Source organism: Elephantulus edwardii, unplaced genomic scaffold, assembly GCF_000299155.1.
Source record: "Elephantulus edwardii isolate Elephantulus edwardi_28Jun2011 unplaced genomic scaffold, EleEdw1.0 scaffold00018, whole genome shotgun sequence".
Taxonomy (NCBI): Eukaryota; Metazoa; Chordata; class Mammalia; order Macroscelidea; family Macroscelididae; genus Elephantulus; species Elephantulus edwardii.
The window spans coordinates 21,514,173-21,519,482 of NW_006399768.1; the positions used below are offsets into that span (position 1 = coordinate 21,514,173).

Sequence of the window (5,310 nt, forward strand, 5' to 3'; positions counted from 1 at the left end):
ACAGACCCATCACAAAAGAAGAAATTGAACAGGTCGTAGAAAGATTTCCCCATAAGATTTCCCCATAAGAAGAGTCCTGGCTTCTCAGCTGAATCCTACCAAACATTCAGAAAGGATCTATCACCAATTCTACTTAAATTATTTCAAAAAATTGAGAACAGGAGAACTCCCAGAGTCATTCTATGAAGCAAGCATAATTCTAACACCAAAACCAGGCAGATATTACCAAGAAAGGAAACTATAGACCATTGTCTCTTATAAATATATAGATATATATAATATGTAGATACAAACATTTTTAACAAAATCCTAACAAATAAATCCAAAAACATAAAAAAATAATTCACCATGATTAAGTGGTATTCCTAAATGGTATGCAAGGATGGCTCAACATTAGAAAAACAATCAACATAATTCACCACATTAACAAAGCAAATACACAGAAAAGACTTCTGACAAAATTCAACACCCCTTCTTGATAAAAACACTCAGCAAAATTTTAATAGAAGGGAATTTCCTCAACATAGTGAAATGTATATATGCAAAACCAAGAGCCAACATCATTCTTTTTATTTTCTGCCAAGTGTTCATTTAATCTGGGGTGGGAATGGGAGCAGCAGGAGCAGGGGGATCAGTCCAAGGAAATGATGTCTGGTATGATGCCGAAGATGGATGCTGTGTCCGCGCTGCTCTGGTTCATGACCGTGTGGCTATGGCTCTCCTGCAGGCTGTTGGAGTACACAAGACTGCGGTTGCTGCCACTACTGCTTCCATTTGTGGTTGGCAGAGAAGTACTGCCTCCTACACTTAAATGATCAAGAAACATCTGCGAGGAGGTATAGATGGGGGGGGGGCGTGGAGCGGGACGAATGTAAGAGGTCTTGATCATCTGAAACTGCTGCTGCCCCCACGGCAAGAAGGAAGGTGTTGTAATGCTGATTGTCTCCTGATAAGAAAGGAAAGAAATCTAATCCTTGTAAGTCATAAGGCATGGGTGTCATGTGGAAAGGATGCCTGTAGTCTTGGTTAAGGGATGTGTTAATGTAGCTTGTGTCTACAGCAGGGAGGCTTGGGGCACAGGACACTGGAAACGCTTGATGTGGAAGACTTAATATGCCTTTATTATTAAGTGATAATGTAGGAGACAGAGAAGGACAGGTCCTCTTTGCAGAAGGCTCTTCTTCCTCTTCATCAGATGAACTGTCTATGGTCAGGTCAATTACTTCTACTTTCTTGTTTTTACTTGAGGACTGGTGGTGAGAAGTCACTTGGTGCTCCAATGTGGAATTCAAGCATCCATCAACTCCATTATAAGAAGCAGAAACTTCCTGGACTTTTTTTATCTTATAGGTGCCCAAGAGCCATCTTCCTTAAACTGAATCTCATCACAGTCTGTGCAGTATTTTAAGATTTCCATAAATAATGCATATGGAGCCTTCTTATCATAGACATGGCAAACCCAAGGTGTTTTTTTCTCATTCATCTGAATATAAAGAGTTGTGTCAAAACATAGCAGATGAGAACATGTAAGGGCCCGACACAGAATCGTCAGTTGCATTTTACCAAGTGAACATAGTAGAGATACCCTTAGGCTGGTTGTAGCTCTTTCACTGTCTGGATACGTAGTCAATTTCTCTTTAATTAAAGCTTTAGAATGATCCAGATTCCTTATTCCCTTTGCTCGTAATCTCTGAAGAAGAACTGTTGAGGACAACTGTTTTACAAGCTATACAGCCATGGAATAGTTTCTTCCAATTTCTGCAGTCCAAGAAACAACAATAGCATTTGGTACTGTTGTGACCAATCGGACAAGCGAGGTGATATTAATTGGTCAGCAGGGTCGCTTTGGTTCCACACCATTTTTAGTAGGTGGAAGATAGCCCAGAAGGCTGCAAGGCTTTGTATTCTTCACTTTCACACAAAGATTGGGTGGGAAGTGATCTTCTTGTGGACAACTGGTTTCTGATAAGCAAAACCTTAACTGGACCTTCACTGTAAAGTCACATTTGGTCCCAGAAATATCCATGGAACTACTGATTTGCTGCACTTGTTGTGGTGTCAATGCAAATGCTAAACAGTTTTCTCAAAAGCACTGACTGTTGTCTGATGCTTTAGTTCCGCACTGTCTGCCACCTTGCATGTGTCAGCGCAAGCCGAGCCAACAACATTCTTAATGGAGAAAGACAAAAAGCATTTTCCTTGTGAACAGAGACCAGAGAAGGATGCCCATTGTCACTACTTCTATTCAATATTTTATTAGAAGTGCTTGTTAGGGCAATAGGACAAGAGAAAGAAGTAAAAGACATCCATATTGGCAAAGAGATGGTTAAAACTATTGCTATATGCAGATAACATGACAGTGTACACAGAAAACCCCAGATTCAACAAACAAAAATTGTTAGTTAGTAAGCTAATTTAGTAGAAAGGCAGGATAGAAGATCAATATCCAAGTCAGTGGGATTCCTCTATAGTTACACAGAGAACTCAGAGAAGGAAACCAAGAAAGCAATACCATTTACAATGTTGTTGGTTTTTTGTGCTATGGAGTTGCTTGTGACTCACAGCGACCCTATGTACAACAGCCTGAAACCTGCTTTATCCTGTGCCAATTGTATTGTCTCTGACACATCTACCCTTGTTAACCCAGTTACTGAGCCAATAGATCTCGTGGAGGGTCTTCCCCTCTTGTGTTGTCCCGCCACTCTTCCAAACATGATGTCCCTCTCCAAGGACTGGTTCTGCCTTGCAACATGCCCAAAATATGTCAGAAGAAGCCTCAGAATCCTTGCCTCCAAGGAGTAGCCTTGTTTCACCCTCTCTAGGACAAACCCATTTTTTTTTCTCCTGGCAGTCTGTGGTATACTCAATAGTCTTCTCTAGCACCACAGCTCAAAGGTCTCTATTCTCTTTCTGTCATTCCTAGACATTGCCAACCTTTCTGACGCATAGCAAGTAATTGTAAAGACAATGGCCTGGATAAGGAGCACCTTAATCTCCAGACTGACATCATTGCTTTACAGTACTCTTTAGAGATCCCTGAATTCAGACTTTCCCAATGCAATTCATCCTTTGAGTTCCTGGTTGCTGCTGGTACCAAGAATGTTGATTGTGAAGCCATGAAAACTAAAGCTGTTGATAATCTCAGTCCCATCACCATCTATCATAATGCTGCCAATTTGCCCAGTGGTGATAATTTTTGTTTTCTTGATGTTGAACTTCAATCCATATTAAAGGCTGCAGTCTTTGACGTTCTGGAAAAGTGCTTCAGGTCCTCCTCAGTTTCAGCAAGCAAGGTGGTGTCATCTGCATAATGCAGGATGTTGATGGGTCTTCCTCTTGATGCTGCACTCCTCCTCATAGAGTTTAGCCTCTCAGATGATCTGTTCTGCACATAGATTGAAAAGGTATGGAGATAGGACACTTTCTTGGTATACACCCTTCCAAATATTGACCCATGCAGTGTTTCCTTGCTCTGTTCTAAAGCCTGCCTCCTGGTCCAAGTATAGGTTTTGCATAAATACAATCTTATTTTATTTTTATTGTTTTACAATAAGTAAAATAATGTTCTGGGATTCCCATTCTTCTTAGATTTAGCCACAGTTTGTTGTGATACACACAAATGCCTTTGCATAGCAAATGAAACACAAATATACATTCCTCTGGTATTCTCTGCTTTAAGCCAATATCCATCTAACATTAGCTATAATATCCCTGGGAACACAGCCTTTTCTAAATGCAGCCTGCACATCTGAAAGTTCTCTGTTGATTCCAGTCATTTTTAGATAATCTTCAACAGAATCTTGCTTGCATGTGATATTAATGAGGCAACCAAAAATTGAGATACCTGGGAGTAAACTCAATTTGAGATACAAAAAACCTATACAAAGAAAACTACAGAATATTTCTTCAAGACACAATAAAAGACCTAAAGAAATGGAAAATTGTGCCCTGTCCTTGGATGGAAAAATCAATATTGTGAAAATGGCAATCCTACCAAAAGCAATCTACATGTTCAAAGCAATCCCAGTCCAGATACCAAATTCATTTTTCAAGGAGATCAAAAGGGAAATTGACAAGTTTATTTGGAGAGGCAAGAAACCCCAATAAGCAAAACATTTCTGAGAAACAAAAGTGAAGTGGGAGGCAAAGCACTCCCTGACCTCACAACTTATTATACAGCAGTAATAACAAAACCAGCATGATACTGGTACAATGGTAAGCACATAGACCAATGAAACAGAGTTGACAACCCAGAAATAGACCCAACTATCTATGGTCCACTGATACTTGGCAAGGAAATAAAACCTATCAAATGGACAAATGACCTCTTCAAAAAGTGGTGGTGGAAGAACTTGACTGCTACCTGCAGAAAATATAAACAGGATCCACATCTCACACCACACACAAAAAAAATCAACTTAAGGTGGATAAGAAACCAGGGAACAAAGACCAAAACCATAAAGTTCATAAGAGACAAACTGGGATCAAGCTTCGAAGGTCTAGTCTACTAAAGAGACTGACAAATACAGCCAGAAATGCACAATCTGAAAAGGATAAAATTGAGGAATTAAATCCCTGTGCACATCAAAAACTTCCAACAGGTTAAAAAGAAAACCTACCAACTGAGAACAAACATTTGGCAATACTATCTCAGACAAGAGTCTCATAATGAATATTTACAGAATATATAAAATTTCCTGGGCCTCCAGAATAAAAAGGCTGACAATCCAATTACAAAGTGAGCAAAAGATATGGAAAGAATATTCACAGAGGAAGATATTCAGATGGCCAACAGATACATGAAGAAATGTTCAAAACCACTGGCAATAAGAAAGATACAAATCAAAACCACAATGAGATGCCATCTCACTCTAGCAGTAATGGCAAAGTTTAACAGGACAGCAAATAATAAATGTTAGAGAGGATGTGACAAGATATTGTTAGTGGAATTTTTAAATTGTACAACCACTCTGGAAGGCAGTTTGGTGTTTCCTCAAAAAGTTGAACATAGAAGTTCCATATGACCCAGCTATCCCACTGCTTGGAATATACCCTGAGAATATGAGAACTGAGGCACAAACTGAGATTTGTACACCAATGTTCACAGCATCATTATTCACAATCACAAGAACATGGAAAGAGTCCAGATGTCTAAACACAATGGAATGGATTGAGAAATTATGGTACATTCACACAATGAAATATTATGCAGCATGCAGGAACAATCATTTTGTAGATTACTCTCTAACTTGGGAGGGACTGGAGAGCATTATGTTGAGTGAAATAACTCAGTCCCTTAAAGACAAATAC

The 5,310-nt window shown here is 39.3% G+C and overlaps 1 pseudogene; it reads right to left on the reverse strand.

Moving 5' to 3' along the window:
* Positions 1-631: 631 nt before the first annotated feature.
* On the reverse strand, positions 632-2,140 carry LOC102858291 (annotated as a pseudogene).
* Positions 2,141-5,310: the final 3,170 nt, after the last annotated feature.